The 15,098-nt window shown below is 35.5% G+C and overlaps 1 long non-coding RNA gene across 2 annotated transcripts in view; it reads left to right on the forward strand.

Annotated features, from left to right (window-relative positions):
- Window positions 1-1,153: 1,153 nt before the first annotated feature.
- LOC136264560 (uncharacterized) overlaps window positions 1,154-15,098 on the forward strand; it is a 29,499-nt gene continuing 15,554 nt past the window's right edge. Inside the window, exons 1-2 of one of the 2 annotated variants that reach the window (XR_010705189.1) lie at window positions 1,154-1,540; window positions 10,762-11,158. This is a non-coding gene — a long non-coding RNA (uncharacterized lncRNA). The remainder of the gene's footprint in view (window positions 1,541-10,761; window positions 11,159-15,098) is intronic. The other variant, XR_010705190.1, reaches the window with a different exon arrangement.

The raw sequence follows: 15,098 nt of genomic DNA on the forward strand, positions 1-15,098 counted from the left end.
TCTCCCAACCTGACATGTATCGTTTTATTTTAAAATTTATTTATATTTATTTGTTATTATTTTAGCTTATGATTTTTGTTTGTTTTACTATTATTTGCACTGCTTATATTTACAATATATACACATATTTTGAATGTAGTCTCCTAGATCTAGGGATGGGCTTTGGGCAGGGACAAAATTTTTCCAGTGAACTAATATGGAATTACCCATACAGTAAATCTGACTAAATGAATTGCAGAATAAAAGTGGTCTTTCAATACAGGCGGTCACTAATACAGGTTGTACTGTACTTCACCTGGACACCTTCATTGCATAAGACAAAGTTGGCATGGTCTATCAGGAGTGGTTATTAGAGGTTTACACTCCCATATAGTAATAATAGACTACAAAATTCCACTACGTACCGAATTGTATCTCTTGAACCCATTGTGGCCCCACCATAAAGATTTTATCAACAATGGACCATGACCCAATTATTATTTGCTAAAAAATTCAAAGAATTTGAAACAGTAGTTTTTGAAATATTAAGGAGTAAAGTTTTTAATGGACCATTAATATCCCATAATTTATGGATTTTGTGAAAGGTAAATTAACATTCTTTCATTACTAAAAATTTATTTATAAAACAGTTGATTTTGTAACTCAGGACAGACCAATCATGAAATATTCAAAATATTTGTGGTCATAAATCAGAAACTAGCTATGTGGTGTATGGGGCTAAAAATTGGTATGAGTGATGAGCACCATAGGTACTACAAACACACCAAGTTCTGTCAGAATCCGAGAGGTGACCCTTGGTGATTTAACATGGAATGACACCAAAGCAACATTGAACAGTGAAAAACATCAAGCCCGTAGTCTTAGCTGTTATAGAGTTACGCTTGTCTGTTAGGCAGTCAGTCAGGCAGTCAGTAAGTAGAAAATTCCCAGAGGCGTAGCTACACCCGGGCCTGCACGGGCACAGGTCCGGGCAATCAGGCCTGATAGCGGCGCCCGACTGGGCGCGCCCGTAATTAATACACACCAAAAATACACATCTGCTATCTTTTTGGAGTGCCTTGCAATACTTTTCATAATAGTACCATCAAAAAATCGCGTATACTTGAGTTTGCCAAGATTCCTCCGTCAGTTTAGTATTTGTCTATGTAATGCTGCCCAGCATCACGTGATAAGATTCGAGCGAGAGTCAAAACCAGTCAGTGGACAACACTACTCAGGTATAAAGTAATTAGACGTCTAATGGTATAGATTGATGAAAGACGGACAAAAGCAGGGACAAAAGTCGGTTGTGGTGCCCGTCTTACTGGAGGCAGGACTGACCTTGGGACTGACTCAGGAGGATCCGCGGCATTTAGTGTTTCAGCTTGTTATGCAAAAGCGCTCTGTGTGTGCAAGCCGAATTCTCGGTGCAAGTAGAAAAGACAGAAGAGTGAAAAAGGAGCGCTGTGTCAGGCAGACCATAGATATTATATACTACGTACCCTATGGGCAGACGGAGCTAGGAGTGAAAAGGAAGTCCGAAATTGGGGCTGGAGGCTAAGTTAGTCCATCATTGTTTAGTTATAGCTTCTATATTATTCATGCAGTAGTGTCTTAGTCTAATAAGTTGCACAAACAGCAGTGTATCACAGTAGCTAGCTAGGTACATGTATATCAGTAGAGGGGTCACCAACTGCTTCGAAATCTCGTACACCTTCAGTAAAATCCTGCCTGAAATGCGAAATCTTATGTTGTTATCGTGATTCTGATTCTATACTCGTTCTGGTACCGTAGCTTACACTCAACTGCTCCTGCACAAAAGTAAGAATGAAATCCGATGTTCCGCTCCGCTTCGGATTTGTATAATCAAGTTGTGAAAGCCGCACAAAACCAGGAGCTTTGGGAAAGAAGCCGCACAAAACCAGGAGAGAATGAAATCCAATGTTCTTTATATTAAGTGAGTTGTGGAAGCCAAACAAAACCAGGAGTTGTGGGAAAGAAGCCATACAAACCAGGAGAATCCATGCTAACTGTTCAAAAGTATATCAATAAAATCCGACGTTCCGCTCCGTTTAGAATTCGAGTTGTGGAAGCCAAACGAAAACCAGCTAGGAGTTGTGGGAAAGAAGCCACGCAAAACAGGAGAGACTGAATCCATGCAAACTGTTCAAAAGTATATCAATAAAATCCGATGTTCTGCTCCGTTTCGAATTTGTATTAAGTGAGTTGTGGAAGCCAAACAAAACCAGGAGCTGTGGGAAAGAAGCCATACAAAACCAGGAGAATCCATGCAGACTGCTCCTGCACAAACGTAAGAATGAAATCCGATGTTCTACTCCGCCTCGGATTTGTATTAAGCGAGTTGTGGAAGCCAAACAAAACCAGGAGCTGTGGGAAAGAAGCCAAACGAAACCAGGGGAATCCATGCAAACTGCTCCTTCTCAAAAGTAAGAATGAAATCCGATGTTCCGCTCCTCTTCGGATTTACTTAGCAAACTACAAACTTAGCAACACAAACTTAGCAACACAAACTTAGCAAAACTTCATAAACTTAGCAACACACCAACTACAAATACACTGAGATACTCCTGGTTTTGTGGGGTTTCACATCAGATAGAGCTTTGACAGTTGCTCCTGGTTTTGAGGGGTTTCGCACGGGATTTCCCCTGAATGATTGGCCTTGTTTCCTGGTTTATAGGGCTTCAGCTGCGAGTTGCTCCTGGTTTTGTAGGGTTTCATTTAATAGTTATGTCTATGCTTTACTCCTGGTTTTATATGGCTTCGCAATTCATCTCAATTTCGTGAGGCCTGCTGAACTTGAACAAATTTCTCTTACATGCCTGCTGAACTTTTGTTTCTTCCTCCCACTATTTTTTGGTGATTTCACCTGTAACTTAAAATCAGATTTTGCAGGTCTCATTCGATTTTGTGAAATCCGTGAAATCTTGAGAAATTTGTTCAAGATTTTGAAATCCGTACCCCTTTTCGTGAGTTGGTGACCCCTCGATATCAGTAGTGCACTTATAAACAGTTTTTTGAAAGCAAATGTGTAGTAGAATCCATAGAGATTGGCTCGTGTTTCTTGCTAAATAGTTTACATGGGGACAGTCAGACTTTGTGCCAGGGAAATCCTGAAACCTAGGTATGCCCCTGAGTGTATCTCTAGATGGCTGGGCTGATTTAGCTCAAATTTGGTATGGAAGATGTCCTACTCTGAGAGATGTTACACAGAAGCTCTATTTCTGTTCAGCCATTACTGAGTTAAAATTAAATCATGTTTTCTTGGTTCCTGTAAAATGCACACTTGTCTGTAGTGTGCCCAGATGTAATGGCTTTCTTTGGCCACACTTGGAATTTAGATAATCATCTAAGGTATGGTTATTCAAAATAGGATAGTCTACTGTACAGGCTATTAGAATTTTACTGTTAAGGCCAACATAATAAGATTCCTTGTTTCCCGTCACCTTGAAACCAATCAACTAGTGAGGGCGGGCGGTTATTCTTATTAATAACTAAAATTTTATTATTTTGTACTTTTAATTAACAACTACTGTCAAACCTTAAAAAATGATACTTATAAAAAAACTGCGGTAAAACACAAGTTAGTGTATCTACAATACAATACTGAAAAGTAATGATTTACAGCCAGTTCCAAATACATCTCTATAACACACCTTTTTACTTACACACAATAAACTACAGAATTCTCTGAAGTTTAAGTATGTTCCTTAGTCTTGGGTCTCTTGATGCCGGGGTGTTTTCCCTTCTTCCTTACAGTCTGCACACATTGGAAGATTAACAACATCTTCTGACATGACCCCTTTTGCACAGTAGCAACATATCAGTTCAAATCCACAAGAATATTAAACTGACATCATTTTTTCTGAGGTGCTGGGCGATATTAACTCTCCAGAAAACTTAACATAAATACCAAATTGTGAGCAAACTGGTATAACACACTGGTCAATTCCAGACACTATCAGAGCGTCTATCTTGTTCCCTCCTACAAACGTTTTTAGTAACCTTGCTCTCTTTAATTCTTCTGTTACTTCAATATTTTATTGTCCAACCTTTATACAAGAAGACAACTCACTAAATGTCACGTCTTCTTCATGGAAATCCACAATAGTCCATGGAACTATCACCCTTCCTAATACAATTGCAACTTGCACGCTTATGTACATTTGTGCAGTTTCTTGTGTAAACAATAATAGTCTTACTAAACAACATAGCTACGTGGCAAAGAATATTCGCGAACGTATAGCAGAAATCACCATAAGAACACGGAAATATTTCGTATTTCTAAATACTAATTACAATAATAATTACCAATGTGGAAAGTAAGATGGTATGCGGGCAGGTGACGGGAAACAAGGAATTAATAAATGCTGGCCTAATAGTCAACAAGTACATAAGTGCATGGCTCCTGGTTCTACTGATTTTTTTACTGCTATCATTAATTCAAAATTGAAATTCAAGTTTCTGAAATACAAATAGCTTACATAAATGCATGGGAAAAATTCGTTAACCCTATGGTTTTGTACTCTTACGGTACTATGCTACAATTCTCAGGTTATAGAAATGATAACAGTCAGGTTTATCACTGTTATTCAATTAATGACCACTTCATGAGGTTCAGTTGATAAAATATCAAGATACACTAATAGAACAGCCAGCTCTCGGCTTTCTTGTGAATACTCATCTCCAGATTTATTTTTATTCAGACAACAAATACTTGTTACAATGAACAGACCTCACAAGATCTTGCAAGATTTGTGCAAAGAAAGAATCCCAAAAAAAATTGCACAAGAGGCAAGAATTATTCCAAGAAAGAACCGTTTATCTTGTAAGAAATTAGCAAGGTTTTTGCAAGAATTTGTATACTGTACTTGCTATTGTACTGTATATTCCCTTAATGGATTCTTTTACAATTTTGAGGGTATAAAGAGCACATAATGCATTTAGTTTCCAATTTGTGAACAGATTGGTGTAAAGGTGGTAAATAGTTACGAGTAATTTTTTTAAATTATATGTGCAATTTTTTGTCACACCTGCAGGACAAACTACTGACAGAAACAAGATAGGCTGACCATCATAGCACAAACATTTTGTGATTTGAAAGCACTGAGAGTATTAGCTAAGGAAATATAAAGCAAAGCCAAACAAGCACTATAAAAATACTCTAATAGAATAGTCATCGAGAAGCATAAAAAATATACACTTGTGAAAACATTGTTTACGGTTCGAACCAGGGACCTCCACACCTAGATGCTTACAGTAAACCCTTCACTACTCTCTCACTTAATTTCTACCTAATAAATGAAAATTTTAGTGTACTACATCAGAATATAATTTTGTAGATCTATCCATACATTAGAAGTGCTCAGAAAAAGGTGTGCTCTATTAGAGTACTGTAAAAAAATTGTCAAATAAAATAGGCTACATAAACATGCATAACGGTTGCATGATCGAGATGCTGTAATAGAGCAGTTGACCTCGCTGCAATTTGGTGTCACATCTACCAGCTAAATCACTTAGTTGAATTTCTTGCACATGTTTGGTAACTATCAAGGTACAAACCTTCAGTAATGTAATGTAAATTGTTTATCTAATCCAAAACAGCCACGCTGTAAAAAAAGTGCAGCCCTCAGAAAGGCTATGGTGAAAACAGATGCGAAATCCTAGCGGCACAAAATTCACCTGAATTGTTGTTATTAAAATTTTTACCATTAACCTACCATCACAGCTATTTCTTGGCCGCCACCTTGGATTTCGCATCTTTTTCCAACATAGCCTTTCTAAGGGCCACACTCTTTTTTACAGCTTGGCTGTTTTGGATTAGATTTCACTTCCTTTTGTATTTGTATACCCCAAAGCCGGCCATAGGCCGGCTTTGGGGCCTTTTAACTTATCTTTTTCTTTACCACAGGAAGAAGAGAAAGATGAAGAAGTTTTTAAATACTTTAACTAATTTTATCAGTAAATGTACAAATTGTATATATATAATAATACATTTATTACATGTTAATTATTCCCTACGGATAACTTGTTTGCAACTCTCTACAGGGTGATTTGTTTGTAGCTGAACTCCCTACAAGGTAACTTCTTCTAGCTGATCTCTCTACAGGGTGATTTGTTTGTAGCTGAACTCTCTACAGGTGATTTGTTTGTAGTTGAACTCTCTACAAGGTGATCCTTCTAGCTGATCTCTCTACAGGATGACTTGTTTCTAACTGAACTCTCTACAGGGTGATCTGTTCATAGCTGAACTTTCTACTGTGTGATTTGTTTGGAGCTGAACTCTCTACATGATGGTTTCGTTGTAGCTAAACTCTCTAGAAGGTAACTTCTTCTAGCTGATCTTTTTACAGGGCATATTTGTTTGTAGCTGAGTTCTCTACAGGGTGATTTGTTTGCAGCTGAACTCTCTGCAATGTGACTTCATCTAACTGAACTCTCTACAGAGTTATTGATTTTTTTGCAGCTGAACTCTCTACATGATGGTTTCTTTGTAGCTGATCTCTCTACAGGGTGATTTGTTTGCAGCTGAACTCTAGTTTCTTTGTAGCTGAACTCTCTACAGGGTTATTTATTTGCAGCTGAACTCTCTACATGATGGTTTCTTTGTAGCTGAACTCTCTACAAGGTGACTTCTTATAGCTGATCTCTCTACAGGGTGACTTGTTTGTAGATGAACTCTCTGCAGGGTGACTTGCATGTAGCTGAATTGTCTATCAGAACAACTGTTTGTAGCTGAATTCCCTACAGAATAACTTGCAATGCAATATAATTCTAAGTTATAAACGTAGCTGAATGCTCTATTAGGGTGACTGTTCTATTAGAGTATCTCGATCTCGAATTTGCTACACATAGTTGCTTTTCGAATGATAACTCAGGTTTGTAATCCAATTCTTCTGTACTACTGCAAGGAGTTTCTATGATGGTTATTCCAGCTACATACTGATTTTCAGCTCATTGCTCTACGCGGTTTGCCTAGTAGACGTGAAAACTAATAGTTTTTTTATTCATAAAAATCAATTGCGTAAATTTGACACAGGTTGGGTTTTGTGTCATATCTCCATGGTCTTTACCTCAATTCCTTTCAAACCACAAAAAGGCACTCGTATGATGGATATTTTCTTCAAATTTGGTATGTAGACTCCCATAGCTGGCTGGCATGTCTGTAGCAAATTTGGTTCCAATCGGATAAGGGATTACAGAGCTACATAGGTGTGAAAATTACGTTTTCTTTCTTCCTGTTAATATACTCAAGGTGTGGCGCACCGGCTTCTTGGACCGCAACATGAAAACCAACCATACGTGCATGTACCAAGTGCATTTTGAGATCTCTTTATAGAGTAGTCATATAGCTACGCGATATTGTCTTGCTTTGTGTTTATCTTGTATATTCTTGTATGCTTAGTTAGTTGTTTTTGTTTTTGTATTTTTGTATCACTCCAACAAGGAGGAATGGCATTTTGCCGATTGTTGTGAGTATAAAATAATAAATCAAATCAAATACATGCAATGTTCAGCAACTAATATGAGATAAAATTAATACAAATGTCTTTTAAAATTTAGTTCTTTTGTTTACCTATAGAAAAATAAGAAAGTGCACAAAATTTGCAAATACAAAATGGCTGCAAATGATGTTATGTCAATTAATTTGTAATGTCACAAATTAAGTGGCAATTTAATATCATTGCAGCCATTTCTTGGATGCTACCTTTGATATGTATCACTTTTTTTATACTAGTCTATTTTTGAAGGTCATCCCCGTTGAGTTTTTGCTAGCAGGTATGCAAAGTTCAAAATAACAAAGTAATCATTTCAAAGTTGTTCAGTGGTTATATAATAGTAAATGTACACCCTGTATGTTCTTTTAGAGTAGTTTATCAAAGTCTGGATTAGGGTTTGGCGATATTGAAAAAGTGCACCACAATATATCATGGATGTATTTATCACAATGTTCAATATTATCACAATATTACATGCCAATTCATATGTACTGTACATGTTTTTCTCTGACTTGTATTGCAATTGTATACATCCCATAAACAACCCTAAAATTGTACAACCATATATTGATAGTAATTTGCTACATTTGTACATTAACGGTAATTTCATTTTGTAAGCAATATATCACGGTATACCATGAAGTCGATATATCACGATGTGCAAAACCAGCCTTTATACAGTTATCGTCTCATGCTTTATCATGATATCAACGATATATCATTATATTACCCAACCCTAGTCTGGTTAGCCTTCAATTTATTCAAACACTAATTATGTGAATGCCTTTGTGATTGATGTTGTCCTTGAAGCTCTTCACCTTGTAACCAATTAAGACTTGCTCAACTTTGAAGTGGACAGAAAAGCAAGCACACACCCCACAACTAGTCTTTGGATGGCTGCAAGGAATGCGCTTGGTTTAAACAAATTAGAATCTTTCCTTTTAACTTCATGGAAAATTCATAACCTCTTGTACACTGTACCTCTTGTTCTTGAGATGTTATTCATAATCTTGAATAGTGTTAAAAAGTGTTTTAACAATTTAAAACTTTTATGAGTTTTTGACCTCACTTCACTGCAGTCAAATGAACAATGGTCTCATATCCTAAGAGTAGTACTGTGACAATTAACCGATTAACCAATTAATCAACCGGTTATTTTATATAAATTCAGTTATCAGTTATTTTTTCTCATAACCAGATAACCGATCTCTAATAATATATTTACTCAAAAATGTATGGTTTGGGAACTTTTTTCATTCTTCAACATCGTTGATATCCAACTTGTTGTAAGATTAAGCTTTACGTATAATGACTTGTTGCCTATTACTTTGGCCACTACAAGTATAATCGACTATAAATTTTAAGATGCACGTAGCTTAAAAATTAAGTCCAGCATAAAAATTAGTGTTAACTGGATAACCGGCAGTAATGATTTGCCCAGTAACCAGTTATGATATTCTGTCCAGTTTCACAGCTCTATGTAAGAGGCAATAAAATAAAAACAAGTGCAAGAATTTTATAAGCTAAGGGATCACATTACCTGAGGTATAAGTATGGTGTGAAAATTACAAAATTAATCATTTCTTACATGATAGGCAATGCAAATCCCATTAGTGTGCTACCATGAGTTGGCAACTTGTATTGTCAGTGAAAATAAATGGGACATGAAGAGTAGGTCCATGATGTGTGCATTGCATGTATATACCATACTATGGAATGCCAATTAAAAGGCACTTGTCAGGATGAAGCATGTCTGACACAATTACTTGTCTTGTAAAGTGCAGTTAGCTGGTTTTGTGGCTTCTTACTTTGTGTGTACTACTAGTACTTGCTGGTTTCTTTCAAAGAATTCTGTTCAACTTGTTACAAGCAATTAAGTAACATTATATACGAAGTATCTGGTTGGTATTAGACTCTTGCAGTTTTATTGATACTAGCCCGATACCACCAAAATAAGAATCATTTATTATTTTCAGCATTTTTGCAATAGTACAGAGAGTACACTAGGGGGAGGGGGATAGATCCCCCTGTATGTTTTTTTTTAAATGTATGTCTTTGTAGAAATGATTTATATACTAGCTGCTAGTGTTCAGTTGGGTATTAAAGGTGGTAGAGTTGCCGAGTTGCAGCTGAAAATCTAGCTGCTTTGAGGAATAGCTATGTAACAAAGTAGTGTACACAAGGCTTCAGATAATCAATGTTCTTTCAATACTTGTATTCTGATGAATGAAGAAGGTAGTAGATGCAGTAAGGAAACCATATCAACACCAATCATACATTTTAAACAGTACACTTTTGGGTAAGAGGGAGGGAGGGTAGAGAGTACTCTCTGTATGCTTGTGGAAATGCTGAAAATTATGGATGATCCCTTTGTTACAAGTAGGACAACACTAATATTTTAAATTTCAACTTTTGAAAGCATTTTGGGTGACCTTGAAGTTTATACCTAACCAACACTGCCAAGGCTCTATGTCAGAAGGTACTGCATATTAGCTCTAATTCGTAGATCATGATCTTATTTCTTCACCAGAATGCACAGTAACAGTTGTAAACTATGCAGACAACACGATATCATGATACATATTGTAGCATGAAAAATGTTCAATTGTCTTGTGCTATTACTCAGCTCAATTGTCTCAGTTTTGTGCATTAACTGTTTCCATTTTAATAATACTATTAACAATAATTATATAGTACACTCTACATGCAGTCAGGGGTGAATTTAGTTAGGTTTCCTGGGGTTCCAGAAATTCCTTCTGAAATTTAACCTGTGGTCTAGCAGCAGGGACATCAGTAGTTTGGCAGCACAAATATGTAGAATAAATGGGAACATGGCAGGACAGTAATAGGAAACTTACGCTGATCCCTCACAGGTGGATTTGGAGAACTATGTACTTTACAAAGATCAAGATACTCTAGTAGAGCTGTTCTAATAGAGTGACTCTAATAGAACATTCATAATGGAATACAAAATTAAAATGGGTATTAAAAAAATAATGTAAGATTATACAGTAACTGGAGTAATTTAGTTGTTAGCTATATCATCAGTTTAATAGAGAACCAACCATATATTGAAATAGTCAATGAAATCATGAATCTAGTAAATCTTGAAGCGTTTTAATGTTCAAAATCTATGGTTTATGCCAACACTTAAACTCACTGGAAATTCTTGGATATGCCCTGCTCAATACTGTATATATTTTATTGCTTTCATATCATTCATGATGAACATATGGATTTACAAAAGATGGTGTTGTTAATTTAGCAATGGTGAATGTCCAGCTCCACAACAGGCTGCTTACTCAACTGTTGCTACAACTCCAGTAGCTAGCCAATGTTCAGGAAGAACTTGTATATTGTCATTTTTAGAAGGATAGAAAAGAAGAGATGCAACAGCAGTAGTTCTTGTAAAGATAAAGAAGGGTAGAAGAAATAGAGAGTAATTGGAGCATTGTTTGCACTACTACAAAGTATCAAACACAGTATGATGCAGGCACCTTGTTAGCAACATCATTTTTAACATCACCTTGAATAAAGAGGATAAAGTATAAATTTATTTCATGGTGTACACTGTATGCTCTTTAATATACATGTATTGACTTGGGTTTATTGTTGCTACTGTCAGTGCTTGGGCATCATCACTACATGATGAAATACAGTCAGTAAGTCTATCAATAGTGCAATAGTTCTATACTGTGAAGACATCTGTGTATTAGTGCAAAATTGACTATTCGGTTATTTGACTGTTATGTCAGCATGACACTATTCGAAGTGATGTATGTATGCTGTAAAATTCTATTTTAGAAAAGATAGAAATAGCTCTTAGGCTTTTTATCTTGCTCCCTAACAAGAGGTTTCATTACTTATTCAATAAAAGTATAAACTTAAAGAATAATTGAATATATATTCGGTCATTTTGTTCTCAGATAGTATAAGCTTAAAGAATAATCAAATATTCAGTCATTTTGTTCGCAACTATTCGAATAGTAAAAATTTGCTATTCATTTCAGCACTACTATGTATGTTGACATCATCAGAATTTTGGCATGCAGAATTCTGTTAGCATTTCTATGCCAATGTACAAGGTGTACACAACATCTTTTCTTTTTAAAAGTTATTATGGTAAAAACAAAGTGGCTATTAAACTTAATTATAAACCATTTGTAGGTGGGTAGTTTGCCAAAAGTGGGTTTCTATAGTGTTCTAATGGGTTTTATGAAATCAATAATCTACAATGACATCATATTACATTCAACAGACAAGGTGTGATATGGTGATGGGCCTTCCTTTGATTTTTCATTCTACTCCCACCACTTGTAAAAGTTGATCCTCGTATCATCTAGGTGATGTCAATGTACAACATTACCACAATGTGGCTTTGGTAGTGTTACAATTAGTAGTATGGTCAGTGTTTATTTACCTAGAGACTTGTTAAGTTAACTAGGCATATACTAGTAATCTAATACAGCTATAGTGTATCTTGTACATGTACTGGTGTCCTGTGGCTAGAGTATTATAATCTTGCACACACGATACTTGCTTACAAGCTTCGTGATGAGTATACAAAAATTAGTTATTGCTGCATATATAACATTTGATAATAAAGCAATATTAGAAAATTTTATTAGGACTATGGTAGATGTACTTATGTGTATATTTTATATGTAAATGATGGCAGACAGCCCACTTTGAGTTACAGTATGATTACAAAAGAAGAATCCACACTGTATTGTTGTTAAGTGTACAAACTAAATCTAAAGTTCTGCTACCTCTGTTTTGTGTTATTTGTATTGTACATGGCCAACATTGCTTTGCAATGTTTTAAGTGGTATTGGTGTAATCACACATTAAGTGGTATTAGTGGAATCACACCTTAAGTGGTATTAGTGAACTGTGGTACATGTTTTTGATGATTTTCGGTACATGTCACAGTTTTTGATGACATCATGATTGGGTTTTTTCCCTTGAATTATCTTGTTATAGTATCTTTATTTATTATGCTATGATCGTGTTTACTATTTTCTCTATAACAGTAAACCAATTGTAGGCTGCATAGATGCAAGTTCTGCCTTGCTGTAGATTGTATCACTTCTATTGTCTACATTAAGGTATGCTTCTATTCCTATATACGTAGCCTTTTAGGATCCGTTTGGTCATTAGAATTTAATGTAAGTCCTTACACCCCTGGTTTAAATGCTAGAATTTTATTAAATCACTGTCTTGCTGCACTTGAACGATTTTGTTATCTCATTGGCTGCTTTATGGTGCAATCACTAAAACACACCACGTGGTTTGGATTAATTACATTCTACTATTGGCTAAATTACCATGACAATGCCAATGATTATCTATAAAACTGTATTGAAATCAAATAAAAGCCTTTAACAATGGAAAAATTGCACTTACACGTACATAGTACATTGTGTACTGTATGCAAAGTTGGGATAATGAGTTGCACAATAAATGATAGTATGTATATGGAGAGCATGCACTCTATAGTGGCCAAGGTACTACAACAAAGTATTTTTTGTGGCTGAAGTATGATTGTCTCACTTGTACAGTAGTTGTAGGCTGGTAGTGGTAGCTTGTATTTAGAAGGGTCGACTTACTTTATAGCTTGTAATGAACAAATTTAATATTATTACTAATTTATAGCTTGAAGTAGTATGTGACTGTAGTATGTTACATTATTAGTAACAAGTAATATGTAAAAAATTACATTTTTGAGTAACAGCCTTGACTCTGACTGTATGTAATGCCTAATACAATAGGATTAAAACATACTCAACTACTATACAGTATGTAGACTTCATTGTAGCAGTATTTATAGTATGCATGTATGGCTGCACTGTGTAACTTTAGTGTGTTACATTGACAAGTAATGTGCAGCAAGTTACACTTTTGCAGTAACAACCAATACCTACATGTGCAATTTTCTGAAAATACAATTAATTAGATTTTCTTCAATGAAAAATAGTTCACTACATAATGTACGACTTCATTGTAACAGTATTTCTAAAGATATCCATTATCATATGTGTATGTATAGTTGTATGCCATTATATCTACTGTTTTGTCCTCTTGGCCACAACTTTCATTGACTAGTTGTTTAAGGAATCTGCTAGACTAAAGTAGGGATAAATGTCCACTAGTGTAGCTACAGGTGTAGCTCTTCCTGTGGTAAAGAAACAAAGATAGGTTTTAAAAGGCCCAAAACTGGTCATGATCGGCTTTGGGAATACAAATACAAAAAGAAGTGATATCTAATCCAAAACGGCCAAGCTGTAAAAAAGGGGTGAGACCCTCAAAAAGGCCATAGTGAAAAAAGATGCGAAATCCAAAGTGGCAGCCAAGAAATCGCTGTGATGGTAGGTTAATGGTAATGATGACAATTCAGGTGAATCAAGCAGCACTAAATTCACCTGAATTGTCATTATTAAAATTTCTACAGTTGGTAAGTCCATTGATAGTGTAATAGTTTTATGCTGTGAAGATATCTGTGCATGTTGTCATCAGAATTTGGGCACACAGAATTCTGTTAACATTTCTGTGCCAAGTACAATTATATCCTTGGGTCATTAGTACCAAAAAATTAGTAATTTGAATTGCAGGTAAAACAACCCAAAAATTTGGGTCATTTTCCCCTATTTGAATTTACAGTGTACTAGTTCATGTAATGATAATATCATCAGTCATCACAAATGATAATGTCATCATAACTACATTGTGGCTGGTGCCTGGTTGGAGTAGAATGAAAGTTCCATGACAATATCAACACATTGTCTATTGTTATAATAAATGATAAAATTTTAAGATGTCATCATATATAGATAGGTTTTCATAGAATCCATTACCGTGCACACAAACATCTTTTCTTTTAAGCTATTATGAAAATACAAAGTGGCTATTATAAACCATTTGTAGGTATGGAGTATGTTTTGGTTTCCAAAAGTGGTTTTCTATATAAAATTATAGTGTGTTATGTTAAATACAAATAGATTTTGTGTAATGTCACACAAATGTACGATCACGTACAAAAGAAATAAATGGCCTACTACAACACGTCGCGACAACACTACAATAACCTGGTACAACCGGAATACAATTACAACTCTATTACGCATGCGTACAGCTACAGGAATTTACCATATGTCAATACATCACATAGTGTTCCTAATGGGTTCTATGAAAACCTATCTATGGTGACATCTTAATTTTATAATAATAGACAATGTGATGGAACTTTCATTCTACTGTCACCAGCCACAATGTAGTTGTGATGATATTAGCATTACATGAACTAGTATATACGTATGGTAAGTGTTTTTTCTGAAAGACTTGTTATAAGTTAGCCAGGTAATCTAATGCAGTGTATCTTTGTGCCGTAGATTTACTAATGAAGCATATTTTTTATGTAAATGATGTTGCCTTATGCCAGACTGCCTACTTTGTAATGATATGAGTTATGATTATGAATAGGAATCTACAGTGTAAGTGTACAGTTGTGTTAACACAGGTATCATTTTTAAACCAGAAGCGCGCCCACAACCAGCCTTCGGCCAGCTGTGGGCACGCACCTGGTTTACTGAAATTGTTTTCATA

Source organism: Dysidea avara, chromosome 8 (assembly GCF_963678975.1).
Source record: "Dysidea avara chromosome 8, odDysAvar1.4, whole genome shotgun sequence".
NCBI lineage: Eukaryota > Metazoa > Porifera > Demospongiae > Dictyoceratida > Dysideidae > Dysidea > Dysidea avara.